The following is a 16,151-nucleotide window of genomic DNA, read 5'->3' as shown; positions in this document are numbered from 1 at the left end:
AAAATTTATATTGTATTTGAAAAATGTTTAAAATGTGTATAGAAAAAATGTTGACCATGTATTAAAGAAATCGTTAACCATTTATTAGAAATATGTTCTTGATGTACACGAATAATGTAGAATTAAAACTAAAAAAACATTGAAAACAGAAAAGGAAACAAAAGAAACCAAACAAAAAGGAAAAGGGAAAAAGGAAATCAATGAAAAATGCAAAAAAATAATGAAAACTGTAAGGAAATGAAGAAAAACTAAAGAAAATCGATGTAAACCAAGAAAAAAGAAAGAAACAAAGAAAAAGAAAAGAAAAACGATGTAAACCAAGAAAAAACAAAGACAAAGAAAAGAATAATGAGAAAGAATAGCAAAACGGATAAAAACAATCAAAGAAACAAAAGAGAAATCAAAGGAAATGAAAGAAAAAAGAAAAAACCGAAGTATAATGACGAAAGAGCCGGACAAGGAATAAAGAAAACAAAACAAAACAAAAAAAGTCCGAATGAACACATCAGCAAATGACCGGAACGAGTAACACAGTATTGGGCCAGCCCATAGGCACGTGCTGTGCAGGAAAGCTTCATTGAGACGGATGGTGGTCTCGCTATAAGCGAGACATATCATTCTTTTTTTTTTTTGCGGGAAAGCGAGACATGTCATTCGCCTGATGGAACAAACGTGAGACAGTGAACAAAAAAAAACATTTAAACGGACTGCCCAGAAATGACAGGGGGAAAAGTTAGTTAAGTGCCCGAGTCTCTCTCGTGCCAGGTAAATGGTAATTTTTCCAAGAAAAAAAGGTAAATGGTAATCTTGTCTCAAATAAAAAATGTGTAAATGGTAATCAGATTGAAACCCCTGGAAAAAAGGTAATCACACTGCATTGCCTTAAAAAAAGGTAATCACACTGCACATGAAAACAAATCGCACAACTTTATCCTGCATGATGTCGATCGCTGTCTGTGCCAAAACATACGGGAATACTCGTAATCATGCACGCAGGGACGGAGTCAGGATTTTGACATAGGGGAGGCAAAGTTTCACACTAAAAGCATCTCTAGTGAATGGTGTAAATTTGGACGTGTATATCTCCATATACACGTTCATATACATCTTGCTAAATTATACACATCCCAATTTTTCAGTGGAACGTATAAGTTAGGACGTGTATATTTCCAACGGCTATATTTCCAACGGCTATATTTTCAATGGCTATATTTTCAATGGCCATATTTCCGATCTATATAAACCACCCCTACCACCTCTCTTCCAGCACACTTCTACCTGTGACTTCTCTTCTCACCTAGATTTCTCTATGGTTTCTCACGCAACACAATGAACACATCCACTTGGGACATGAGTTCTTCGTCATCTTTATCTGGCGACGATGAACTCATACTTGCAGCATTCGCCGAGCGCGAGGAGTAAGAGAGGAAGAACGCTCGACGCCATGGCGGTTCCAAGCATGGACGTCAGTCAATCGATCGAGGAAGAGATGCCGGATTTGTTCTTCTGTGGGACGACTACTTCAAAGAGATTCCTCGCTTTCCCGAACATTTGTTTCGACGAAGGTTCGTAATTAGTACACTTCTCTGCTTTGGTCATTTTTTCATTTCCCTGTCTCATTTACTTTTTATGCACAGATTTAGAATGTCGCGTACTTTGTTCAACCGCATAGCTGATGGATTAGAAATTTCGATGAACATAATCAGCTTAAACTTGATCTAATTGATCATGTGTGGCAAAAGTTTGGAAACGAGTGATGTCCTAGTTATAAGTTTGTCTCCGTGCATCCTCCCTCTCATTTCGTGCATCTTCATTCTTTTTTAGTGCAATCTCCTCTTTTCGCAATTCCAATTGCTGTGCGTAGCGAGCATTTCTTGCCGCCTCTTTGATCTCATCCTTCTCTAGCTTTGCTGCACCCACAGTTTCTAATGACAGCTTGCAAGCACTGTCATCAGCTTTACCTCTCTTATCCTTCTTCACACCATCAGGTCTTTTCTCATGTTCAAGAGCATCAGTGCGTATCGAGGTAGCATCAGACAGGCCTGGGCATTCGGTTAACCCGAACCGATCGGTTCGGTTCTTCGGGTTAATAAAAATTTCGGTTTTGCAAAATTGATGACCGATCGGTCTTCCAAAATCCTGCTAACCGAGAGTTCGGTGGACCGAGACTTCGGTTCGGTCGTCGTTTTCAAGACCGAAGAAGCCAAACAACTTGCCAGTAGAAAAAAAAATCAAGAAATACATGTATGACCGAAGGGAATGGGGAGAGGAGATGCAGCTGCATCCTACTGGAGCATCTCAGCAGACCGATTCAGCTAGCAGACCTGTAACTTGAAGAACAAAATTGCAGGCCGGTGCTCGGGAAGCAGATGTCCCTGTAGGCATGGCGAATTGGAGGATGGAGCGCTGGTGGAAACTTCTATTGGAGACGGTCTCTGTGGGGAAGAAATTCGAGGAAGGAGGAGATGTTGCGGTGCCGGCGCTGGCGCCAGCCAGAGGGATCGATTGGCGGCTGCTTAGATCTGGCGGTTCCCTGGATGTGGATAAGGTGCGGCGGTGGCAGCCCCCTTTTTTGCGTCGAAGTGAGTTTTCTCACGGGAAGCGTTAAACTAATCCAAGTGAAGGCTTAAACGGACGCATCCAAGTTTAGTTGATATTGTGGGCTATGGGCCTAATGCATTGAATTGGCCTGTTACTATTCTTTCTCGGTTACTTACGGTACTTTGGGTAGTCGAGGGTCATAACCGAAACGACCGATGTAATATCGGTTTTACAGAGTTGCTGACCGAATTTAGTACTGATTTTTTTGGTTTCGGTCTATTCGGATACGGTCCCGGTTCTTTCGGTTTGGTAGTTCGGTCTTCGGTTAAAATGCCCACCCCTAGCATCAGTACGTACCGAGGATGTATCACCCAGATCATTGGTGGCTGTGCCCGGACTTGCATCAATGGTCTTCTTTTGTTTTTTAAGAGAAGTTTCAACTTCTCTTGTCTGCCACTTTGGATACTTCGAAAACTCTACATAGCAATGCATCAGTGTGAAAGGCTTCTTTTTTTAAGATCCATTTCCTTGAACAAAATGTGTGCATCGTTTGTCTGCACATATAAATATGTTGTTAAAATAAGCACAACACATATAGAATATTGCACATCACATATAGAATTACAAGAAATGCGCATACCTTTTCTTCTATAGTCCTTCCACTTTCTTGCCTATTTAAAATCTGCTGAAGGCAACCACAAAATTTAGAGGTCTCTCTGTTAATTGTTGTGTAACGGCAATTGATTGCATTAGCATTACGCTCCGGCCATGATGATTCCTTGTGTGTGTTGTAGTACTCTGAAATTCTATCCCAATAAGCATCTCGGTTTTGATCTGTCCCAACAATATCCAAACTTGTATTTGCCCATGCTGCTATGAGAACCTTGTCCTCATCACTAGACCAATTTTTTCCTTTGTTGGATTTTCCTTTCTCTGTTATTGCAGAACGATGCTGAGTTGATGGAGTTGCCTGCTCTCCAATTGGACTATCTGGTTGTGTTTGTGTGTAACCAAAACCAATGGTGTCCAAGAAGCTTTGGTCACCATCCATCTGCAAGCAACCAATGCATAGCTATTTTAGACCACAATCTGACATCAAATTGACATGGCCAAGCAACAATTTGCAATAGACAAATATCAAATATCAACACCAGATGGAGAAAGCATTGCAATTTCCTGCTTTTTCCCACCCACTCGGCCTCACTGCTTCGATTCAGAGCTGCCTCTCCCCTGCCCGTCGACCTCACTCCTCTCCCCAGGCCGCAGGCCGCCGGCCTCCCCAGCCTGTCAACCTCCTACCTCTCCCCAGGCCGCAACTAGCACCGCCCGCACCCGCACTCTGCCGCCCGCATCCCGCACCCCGCCCGCATCCCGCACAGTGCCGCCCCGCCGCCCGCATCTCGCATGATGCTGCCCGCAGCTAGCCCCGCCCGCAGCTAGCGCCGCCCGCTGCCCGCACAGCCTCCCCATGCGGCCGACCTCCCGCCGCCGCCAGATCTAGCTGCAGGGCGTGCACCGCCCCCCCCCCCCCCCCCCGTGAGCAAGGCCGAAGAGGAAGAAATTGTTACCTTGGGCGACGGCCGAAGAAGAAACGCGACGGCGACCTGGGGGCGAGCTCCTCCGATTCTTCCTCCGGGCGGGCGCGGGACGAAGCAGCCGTCTCGTTTTCGCGAGCTGGCGAGCGTGGCTTGCTCGTGTATATTTCCACGCCTCGTACCGTCGTGGACTGGGCGTGGATGTTTACACGCCCTTTTACACGAGTCGCTGGGAGTAATTTTTTAGCTGGCATCGTGTATATTTGCTATACACGTCCATATAGATGATCCACTAGAGATGCTCTAAGTCTCATACGCAATGGCTATGTTGTAAAAAAAATAGGGTCTGGTCTAATGGAGATGACATGGTGCCAACATACCCTTTTTGTGTCTATTCATTGCATTCACATGATCAAAACTTGATAAAAAATTGACAAATGACAAAAGAAATTCACAACACTAGGAACACCGGATAATCTTAAGAAATAATAATTTGTAATAATGCAATGTGGGTAAATAATATATTACCAATCTCATTATTTATTGGAAGTGGCGAGATGGACCTTACTGACTCAACACAGTCCCAAAATCAGAATCGAAAATTTACGAATTAATTCTGATCTCTTCTTCTTCATGTTTACACAAGCACAAGTAGGAGTGTGATAATTGATTCTAAATTTGTCTGATTATACTTCTATAATTTTTAAATCAAAGAACAAATCTTATGTGAGAATCAAATACCTTTTCCCCTAGTGTGGTTGTTGTTCATAAGTGGGTCCGCTCTGCTGGGAACGGCGGCATGTGCATGGATCGACACCTGCGTATATCCCGGCGAAGCGGCGATCCCTTCCCTTCTCCGCTTCTCTCGATGGTGAGCCGATGAAGAGATCCGATCACAGTAGCCATCAGGTCAGTTTCGATAGCAGCGGCGGCTTGGAGAGATTAGTGATATGGGAGTGCATAATCAGGTCGTGGCTGCGTGCTGCAATTAACAGGCCACTTTTCCTTTCACGATGGCCTGTTAGGCAATATTCTTTATGATGATTTTTTTATATTTTAGCGTGCAATGAGCTGCACATGGGCTGAAACGTTCATGTTAACTAGATCGGGAGCGCGCCTTGGCGCGGGGTGCCGGTTCCAACGTTAATTCCTTGCTTAGTGGTAGCCCAGACTTAGCATATGCATTCAAGTACTAATTTAATAGATGCTCAAAGAAAGCAAGGTACACACTGGTCTATTACTGATGGTATCGACATAAGTCCGAAGACAGAACAGAGCACACAACATATACAGGAAATAAAACATATGATACGACACAGTAAACGGACTAGAAAACCGACATTAGAGCCACAGCTTAACTGGTTCATAACTTACATCAACCACAGAGTAGTTAATCCATCAGAAGCACCATCTCATGGCACTGACCATACATCGTTAGCAACCAAGAGCTAAACAAACACCACACAAAATAGAAGGCCAATGCTGATCATAGTACCAACAGCGGCTGGTCTTTCACAAGCACCACATTAAAGTTTCCTGGGGTCGGTGTAACGTAACATCGCATTGCAAGCAATACGGCACGACAAAAGGGACGATGGACCTAGGAAGAAGCTTCACCATCTAACACACGTCGAGACGTCCATTCGCTAGACCATCAATGCGAGAGCACATCTAACCAACACATTGTGGTCCTGCAATAACACAAGTTCAAGTAAGAGCCAAATCGTGTACAACATAGGAGGCGACCAACGATATAAAAGGTACCTAGCTGACACACCAAAATAATGATCCGCCTAGGGCCGTTTGGACTACAACTTAGCCCTTTTAGTCGCGGACGTCTCGTCTTCATCCGCCGTCAGGCTTTCAGTTGATTTGCTTCAAGAACAAATAACAATTATGTACAAGAAGTAGAAAAATTATGCATATATTGTTAAACACTCGTATCAACCCACACCCAGATATCTCAACGTAGCAGCAAGCTCACCACCGAGACCAGCAGAGCATCATCCAGTTTTTCGAGCCCCTAGCAGGCATAAACAAATATTCCTTGTCAACTGACCATCAAACAACCATGTGAATAGGTTTGGATGTATTTTCACCAAGCAAACGAAAGGAAATACCTGAGCACGGCCATCGGAAAACAAGGGTTTACACAACACAGACTTAGGTAGACCACTTGCTGGCACTCTCTTTATATCGACACTACAGGTCACAGACCCAACAAATTCACATCACATATCTAGAATCGTTTGTTTACGCCATCTTGGATCATTTTTGTTGGAACAGCTCATACCTTTTGTTGACTGAGGCCGGGGAAGAATTACTCTTCTTTCCTTCAGGGATGGTAAGTTCATAGAAAAAATACATGCGGCAGTATATCACTACGGTCAAGGAAAATGCATAGCTGTTGTCTGTCCCTGGAAGACAATCTTTTCTACAGGAGAGAACTTGCCCTGGAGCCTTTAGCAATAAGATCAAGAACATAAGCATATGATCAAATCAGGCAAAGGACAGCACATAATTAGTGCGGAGATAAACGGATAGCATGTACCTCTTATCAAAGTCTATCATCTCAGAAGTGTCATCATTTATGTACCACCGATGCGCTACACTTCCTCTCACACCCCTTCGACCTACAGACCGCAACCAAAGACATAGCACGTCACATAAACAGACATGGGCAAAAGAGTAGCCATCTAGTCAACCTAACAAGAGTTCTTACCTTCATAGGCCTTCACCAGAGTTCCAACAAATAGTGCAACCACTGGTTCAATTGAGCCCAGCTCGATAATGTAGTCTCCCTGAAAGGTTGTAGCACGTTCGCCCCAGAGCACAACAGTTATCTGGCACCCATTGCACAAAATATAAACAAAATATACTGAAAGCAATGGCAGGCTAATAGAGACAACAACACAAACAACAAGCACCTGACAGGGCAAGATGGCATACCTTAGGTCCATGATACTGATACAACGCTTTGTGGAAGGCTCGCTCCTGCTCGAGCTATGATACTGAACAACATCGGATACACCAGTGATAACGCCGAGCACATCTAGACAACCAGAGAAAAGGAAAACATCTTACGGGCACACACAACAAACAAACGAAGACAATGATCGTGTAGGAAACACACCTGTGAAGAATTCAGGTGTCTCGAGAGGTGCGGGGAGGCGTGATAGTTTAGTGAGTGAGTAGGTGCAGAAGGGAAACTGAGCTTCTGGATCAGTATTAGGATCGGCCGTACTGAACCTATTGAACCTGAAACTGAGCTTCTGAATCAGTATTAGGATCGGCCGTATTGAACCTATTGAACCTGATCATGTGTATCGCATAGACAGGCTTGAAACAAGGTTTGTTCGGGAACACCAAGAACTGTGAAATGTCATATGCACATCCTGCCTTCATTTTGCCCATAAACTTAGGCACAAGCTTCTCACCAATCTCAGCATAGATGTGGTTGCCCTGCCAAGAAACAACATGCATCAATTACCAAGCATAGAAGGCTGAAGAAAATTACAACCAATGCAGGCGCCGAGGCTGGAGAAATCATATACCCGGGCATCCGAAAGGACCATGTCAGTGTGTTTGATAGGGCTGTCATCAGCGTCTCCACGGTGCTGCCACAAATGCGAAACATACACACGGATGGTCAAGTTCCTGTCACCGACAACAAGAGACTACAGGGCAGCCATCGCCATCTACAACAAAAGGGTCATCACCAAAACACACGACCACTGTTAAACTAAATAAACCAGTATGACATAAGCCACGCCAATACATGCAAACACTCAAAATATCAACCCCACCATACGGAACACACTTATTCAGCCATTGCCAAATGCCGTGTAACAAGATATCATCCAACTCACAAAAGCATGCCACTGACTACCAAAATGAAGACATGCGTTGTATACAAACCTAGGCCATCCCTGCGGCCCGAAAGACCTCAGGAAAAACAATGTTTTTGGTCTCAGAACCACAGTTGCCATTAGCATCTAATATAAGGATTTTCAAAGAAGCTCTTGAAGTAACACGAGACACTGCCACATACAACTGCCCGTGCGTAAAAACAGGACCCTTAAGATATATGCCAACAGCAGACAGGGTCTGTCCCTGGCTCTTATTGATTATCATGGCATAGCACAAACGAACAGGAAACTGGCGTCGCCTAAGCACAAAGGGTGCATTTCCTTTCTTCGCCAATAACTCAATCCTGGGGATATAAACGGTATCACCCACATTGGAGCCAGTCATAATAACAGCCTTGATAAGCCGGTCGCCCAATTCTTTTACGATCAGCTGGGTACCGTTACACAAACCATTTGCCTGGCTAAGGTTTCTAAGAAGAATAATTGGAACACCAACCTTAAGAGTCAGCCTATGGTTTGGGAAGTTTATAATTTTAGTTGCATTCAGGTACTCAACTGGATAATAAACTTCTTTGTCTCTAACAGAATCTGTAGAGTCGTCAATAGAATCAGCACTTAAATAGTCCCTGCTATCAGTAGAAACCAATCTAATAATATAGTCATTAATATCCTCAGCATGGTCGTTGGTAGGAGCTAAAATGGCTCTCTCTTGCAAGTAGCCAGAGTTTAGGTAGTTGAGTAAAAAATCACCATAGACAGAAGAAACAATAGCAGCTATTGGGCCATCGGTCGTACGAACCAAGAGGTCGTCCGGTATCTGTATCCAAGAAGCCTCGACATCATCACCTCGCTTTGTAACAGGCAGCTTCCCCTCCCCAGATCTAGAACCCATCTGCTAAACAAGGCAACATCTTGCCGCGCCTGAATATCCGCCCAGGGACAAATAAGCGCATGTTAATAGAAAGCGATAATTTCCGAACAGAGCGCCACAACGGGGAATTTGTGATCGCTGCATCAATAATCTGAGGCCTAGTACCTCCCTCGACGACCGGTAAGATTTGTCTAAGGTCACCACCCAAGACCATTACTATTCCACCGAACGGAACATCTGCAAGATCTGGATTACCCACAGAGAGGACATCACGCAATGTTCTATCTACGGCCTCAAAGCATTTCCTGTGTGTCATAAGCGCCTCGTCCCAAATAACAAGCGAAGATACCATCATCAACTTACAAAGCCTAGAACCTCTTTTAATATCACATTGTGTATTATCCTCAAGAAGAATAGGTATTTTAAAGCGAGAATGAGCAGTCCTCCCACTAGGCAACAACAGCGACGCAGTGCCGGGCGATGCAACAGTAAGCACTATCTTCCTCTCACCCCTAAGGAAAGCACATATTGCACTCCACAGGTAAGTCTTCCTAGTACCGCCGTACCCAGAGACAAAAAAAAGCCTGGTTCCCCCGCCTGTACGCACCCCACAATCGTCTTATAAGCAAACAACTGGTCCTCATTTAAGCTATCAAACATAACTAAGGATTGTTCTGCTAAAGCACATGCATCATAAGACAATTCCTCACGGATTAGACGATTATCATCAGATTGTTCACCTTCGCAAGAGCGGGGCGGTAAATTAAAGTTTCTTATATCAGAACCGTGTTTCAAAAAAACATCGGCCAGCTCATCGAGAAGCATATCTCTTAGTCTCTCAGGAGGAACAACATAATTTCAATTACCTAGGGCGTGACGCAACCTATACTGGATATCATCGTACATGCTAACACAATAACGTTCAAAGAAACCCAGTTCATCCCTGATAGAACAATGCATGAGCATGGTCACAAACAACTACCTAAGCCGATGCCCAAACCCCAAACAACCGCTTCATCAAACGCTGTGTACCACTCACTATCATCTCCTAATAAACCACGCGTAGTGCAAGCCTCTTTAAAGGTGTGATAAAGACGACCAGCATACGTTCGGAGATATTCGAAAGACCTAGCCCCCTTAACAATCATCAAAAGCATGCATAAATAATACAATTCACCACTCAAAGGATGCACATAATATACGCGGCCAATCTTTTCACCCCTACCCCTTGGATGCCATGACCTACTTTTAACATCCCATGTCCAAGCAATTGGAAAATCACAGTACGTCAATGACCGAGCTTCTTCGAACATCTCATTCACAACAAACCATTCGGTAAGCATAGTCTTTTGCAAGAAGTCAGAACCAACATTTTTCGTGAAGTCAGCACCAGCATGATAGTAGACAGTATTCATGCCAGGCATATGAATAGTGAGCCTTTGAACCGACGGCATTTTAAAGTGTATCTCAAACCCAAATATGCGCCATAATGCATCATACTCACATATATAACGACATATCAAATACTCCTGAACCTCGTCCACTGTACAACAACCAGATTTAGTCAATTTTTTTAACCTTTCTAACATGACCTTAGAGTAATCAGCACCCTTGGTGACGTACTTGAAGAGGTATTTCATCACTTGTGTCTTATTACACCACTCTACATTTATATGACCCTGAAATTTCTTGAGCATCGCCATATTATAAGGAACAACATGCCTATTGTCAAGAAAGTGACCATTTTTATAAACCCTTCGACCGTCATCGCGACGTCGATATAAGACAAACCCGTTATCGTCAATGACAGTAGCATCTCTAAAATCCTTTGGAAAATATTTAGAACAAACACCTTTTTTCATGCAGACACATTTATCGTTCATTTCACCACATGGGCCATGCATCATAAACTCGGAAACTAAAGCATACCCTAGAGGATCAAGCACCGCATCAGGTATCTCAGCAGATATTAATGAATTAATATTTTCAACACCAATCCCACCGTTGCCCCCTATCCGCCAGACAAGTATATGCGCGTGTGGCAGCCCATGCTTCTGGAACTCAACAGTATATAGAACTGAAAAGGAAATAAAAAGATAAGTCAGCCAGACTTGCAAGCAAAATAAACAAAAGACCGGTGAGAAACACCGACCACACACAAAGCACAGCAGCACATAGTACCAGCTTTAATGGGGCCAAAAGCCCGGCCTGACTTGATCTCATCCAAGTACTCGACAAGCTTCATGTGATAGACCCTAACAACAACATCTGCCCTATCAGAAGGCGCCTGCCCTGGCTCTAATGCAGCGGTGATCTCGGGCCACTTGGGATTACATGTGAAAGTGGTAAATACGTCTGGTGCACCATGCACCCGACAAATGGCAATGCCATCATGGAAGTTCTCATTAAAATAACGACGACCACCCATGTGACTGGAGGGCAAAATGGTCCTCTTTCCAACAGCTTCGCCATCTACACACCCATCACCTACTGCATCGGTAATACCCATATGCTCTGATCTGAACATGTCCTGATTTCTTATGATATACCATAGTCTACTCTCATCGATGCATGCGCGTGCATCAACAACAGACTGGGAGGAGAGGAGACCATAGCATATATATGGATTGGGCTAATCACCTTTGTAATGGCACATAAAACGATAGTAATCTTGCATGGTCATCCTATTCCGACTATTCGTGTCCGAGTCACCACCCCCAGAAGGATACAAAGAAGACGCCTCAACAGATGGACTTCCAGGTGCAGGATCAGGATCTACGACCCCATCATCATCACCTTCTTCAGGAACAATCAGGTGAGGAACATCAACCTGGAACCCCCTCTCACCATAAGGAAAAAGCAACGGGTATTGCAGAGGCATGAACGCAGTGTTCAGAGAAGATATCTGCTGCAAACCATCAGAACCGACTGCGGACAACAATATCCCGGGAAGACGCCTCTAACGTGAACCCACCACCGACAACCAAAGCAGCAAGCCCAGTAGTTGTAGGCAAGCTAAATTGTGGACTATCACCCTCTGAAGGCCCTATAATACGAATCGAGATATCCTCTATAGGTTCATCACCGCGATCCTCTATCATCTTACTTGCCTCCCTAAAGGTTTGTACCAATGGGTTAGACTCATTAAGCATATCTCTAAGGCCAACCACAATACTCTCATCGACCCCCCCCCCCCCCAGTAGGTTTATCGTCCGGATTTAAAGCATTCATCCTATGTCTAATCTCATTAGCGGGGTCATGTATGTACAACTCAGCAAACTTAGGAGTATCATCACCGCTGGGCACCAGCGAACCAATACGATGAGACACTTGACCACTGATCTTGAAGATCTTAGGCCCACGGCTGCCACCAAAAGAGCGTTCAACGGTAGAACCCATCGAAGTAAAAGCGAACATACAATTGTACTCACGTATAGCCCGGATGAATTTTTTAGCACGAGAAGTACCATCGAATCGAAGGAGCTCCCGGAGATAGGCCGGGGGATCCTTAAAGGGAGGAATATAAACCTTAGCGCCTTTAGAACAACGATTGTAAACCATCTTACGTTGTGTCCAGGATGACCCGGACTTGGAACACTCAGCCAACCAGAAGGAGGCACCACAATACCGGCATAAGAAATCTGGAGGGCCACAGTATGACCTATCTGGATAGCAAGCTAACAACCACCAAAGCATAAGACTATCACGCACAAACCATGCGTAACAGGAAAAACAACAATGACACGACCAGGGAAATAATGATTTTTTTAGTAGGTACCTTTAAGAGACTCAGCAAACCCAACCAAGAAACCTTGCCAATTCTTCGGCAAAGGCCCTTTGACAACAACATCTAACCAGACACGTATGACCAAATAAGAGACTACGTGGAAACAACAAAAAGCAAGAAGAAATCAAGGAATTCCATGCACCTTCTTGTCCAGGACGACGCGGTCTAATCGACACTTTACGCTTTTTCTGTTTGTTGCGATCCACCCTGGTAACCTCCGAGCTCACATAAACCGAGAAACCATGCCAATCCTTCGGCAAGGTGCCGTCGGCGACACGTTCTAACAGAACATGCAGAAACAGGTAAGGCACCACACACCCAAATGATAACAACTAACAACAAACTAAGAACTCGCACGCACCTTCGTAGTGAGCACGCCGAAACTCAACGCACCCTTTCCGTTTTCTGCGATTTGCAGCCGCCACGGCCGAGCTCAGATAAGGAAACCAACCATCACCTAACACGTCATAAACAACACGGAAATGAAGTAATTGGTAGAGCACCCTAAGAGACAAGAAGGAAGAGAAACTACGGACAGAGACTTACATGTACGCCTGCGAGGAGGAAACCCAATAGGCTGACGCGGCACGTAATGCCTAGCAATCCCAGCGCCAGGCACCCGCCGAGTAGGGACAGCAGCCCCAAGTCCAACAACACGGCCGGTGCCAGTCACCGGCCGAACAGCACCCCCACGCCCGGCAACAGGCTGGTCTACAGCGGCAGGCACCCACCGAGCAACACACCCACGCCCGGTGACAGGCTGGTCTACAGTGGCAGGCACCCGCCGAGCAGCACCCCCACGACCGGCGACAGGCTGGACCCCAATGTCAGGCACCGGCCAGGCAGCACCCCGGCGCCCGGCAACATGCTGGGCTCCAGCGGCAGGCACCCGCCGAGCAGCACCCCGACGCCTGGCGACAAGCTGGGCTCCTGCTATAGGCACCCGACGAGTAGCATCCGCACGGCCAGCAACACAATTAGAAACAGGGGCACACCTAGTATTACAACCTCCACGGCCACTGGCACGTCCACGACCAGCAGCAGCCCGCCCACGGCCACCTACCAACCCAGCGACAGCTTCAAACGCGCCTTGACCACGAGCCGCAACCGGGGCATGTGCCATGTCAATGACCAGACAACGTCATACAGGAATGCTGGGCAAATAAGAAGCAAGACACATAACATTAGAAGAAGGACCGATATAACCCTACATAGCATAGCATCAGGCATTCAAGTGCATAAACCATCTTAAATTATACCCATGTACCAGTAACATGGTCAGGCAAAGGATAAGATACACATTGAATAAAAAACAATGAATATCCACGAGTTATTACAACCAGCCATAATCATAGTATACATGCACAACGACCTGAATGCATATCAACCCGACTCAGGAGAAGACGACCATCAGATAACCACCCCGAAGAGAAGACACCCTATCCAGAAAGTACATCTAAAAGCTACAGGCGATGGAGATCAACCCAGCATATAGCATCTGCCGCCGTAAAGCAGATATTTAAATACAACCGGATGAAGATGTTTTATATTTTCTAAGTTTCTGATTCAGGATTGATAACCAAAACCAACCAATATTGTCACATTATTTTTAAAAGATGTTGGATATCTCCATCATCGTAACGGAATATAAGAACTCTTATCCGTGTGCAATAACCTAGACATGACATCTCCAGAGCACCGATTCAACTTCACTGAATAGGTAAATCAAACACAATTAGATCCTGATGCTCATCCTTGCCTTAACTAAAGTCAAACTCGATTTTTAAGATACCTAATAAAACCAAAGTCAAGCCTATATTCATTTTCCACACCTTGATGTTCATCCGTGCCTGAACTAAAGAAACCACGGACGATAAAATCTGCACAAGATCGCCTAACCTACGAGAGCCACGCCCTTTGCACACTTTCTCTGTGATATGCTATAAGAGCTACACCCTCTGAACACTTTCTTCATGAACCCAACAACCTCGAAAGACATAGAGGAGGCTAGGCGAGAGTAAAGAATCACCTTCAAAGAGACAAGTGAAGCAACCTCGAGCACTAGCAATGGCACGACATACCAGCCCAGCAGCCAAGAGCTGAAATAGACCCCGACCAATATGGACCAGCAAGCAAACCCTAAATAGATCCCTGAAAAACAACACAACCCTGGATGAGTACCTGCACATCAGAAACGGCAAAAACTGCTCTGCTGTATTCATATTCAGAAATATTGAGTAGCCATCTTTTGAAGTTCATAGTAACAAAAATACTCATGGGAATCAAGTAAATGGAATTGATCTATGAACTATAAGATACTAGGTAGCCATACCATTGTATAACACCAATTTATGAACCCTCAAATATCATGAAACACTATGGACAAAAGCTATGAGAAAATTACTGCTTTGCAGAAACAGCAAGCAACTTGTTTTTATCGCCACGGCTAAACGGCTGAACCAAATTGAGTGAATGACCACTCAACACGATCGTGGGAACAACACCTACAAAACATTCCACATGCTCCTCCTCTCATTTTGCCATCTAGGAACTCGAAATCGCTGATTTCTGAATCTGAATACCTAAGAACAGCAACAACAATGATTCCTAGCAACTTGTTTTTATCACCACAGCTAAACGGCTGAACCAAATTGAGTGAATGACCACTCAAAACGATCGTGGGAACAACACCTACAAAACATTACACATGATCCTCCTCTCATTTTGCCATCTAGGAACTCGAAATTGCTGATTTCTGAAGCTGAATACCTAAGAATAGCAGCAACAATGACCCCCCCCTCCTAGTTCCCTCACCTAGGGCTCCTAATCCTAGCCCTATTCTCCAAGAATCATCACTTACAGAGGATAAGAGCTCATAGATGATGGGGAATCTCACCTTTATGATCAAATCACAAATATTTGGTGAAGGGGGAAGTTGGGGAAGCTTTCTTGTTCTCCTCTTCTTGTGCCCACTTCTTCTTCCTCCAGATCAGGTCCAGGCTGCCTTTGAAGGTGGGGGAGGGCGTGGTGCAGCAACGAGGGACATGGGAGGAGTGGGGAGGGAAGGGAGGAGGGAGTAGGCTGGTTGGAGAGGGGTGGGAGGTGGCGTGGAGGAGGAGAGAACGCGATGGCGAGCGGAGGCGGCGGCGGTGGCGCACCAAGGGGGCGTGGAGGAGGAGAGGACGCGACGGCGAGCGGAGGCGGCGTGGCAGGGACCGTGCCAGCGCGGGGTTAGGGTTCGAGAGAGGGAGAGGAGGAGATGCGACGCGAGAGTGCGGAAGGGAGCGACGGCTTGGCTCTCAGCCCTTGCTATTGGATATTTTCCTAACCACGTGAAATGTCTAAAATACCCTCGGCAGCCACCCAATTTTACAGGCGGTGGCGCGATCTGGAGGGCGCCGACGAACCGCACTAGCCACACTCGCAGCCATAGACGCTGACCGGCGCGGCCCACCAGCCAGGGTCCCCACACGTCAGCGAGGCAGCAAAGTAATTCCGGAGTAAGAAAAGTCAGTAAGAAAAATCGAATGGAGGTTACTATTCATTGT

At 45.4% G+C, this 16,151-nt stretch overlaps 1 pseudogene; it reads right to left on the bottom strand.

The window, feature by feature from the left end:
* Positions 1-1,761: 1,761 nt before the first annotated feature.
* Positions 1,762-3,593, bottom strand: LOC125527166 (annotated as a pseudogene).
* Between the last annotated feature and the right edge of the window lie 12,558 nt (positions 3,594-16,151).

This window comes from Triticum urartu, unplaced genomic scaffold, assembly GCF_003073215.2.
Source record: "Triticum urartu cultivar G1812 unplaced genomic scaffold, Tu2.1 TuUngrouped_contig_3104, whole genome shotgun sequence".
Lineage (NCBI taxonomy): Eukaryota > Viridiplantae > Streptophyta > Magnoliopsida > Poales > Poaceae > Triticum > Triticum urartu.
Note: the sequence above shows the minus strand (reverse complement) of the source record. Positions and strands in the feature narration are given on the sequence as shown.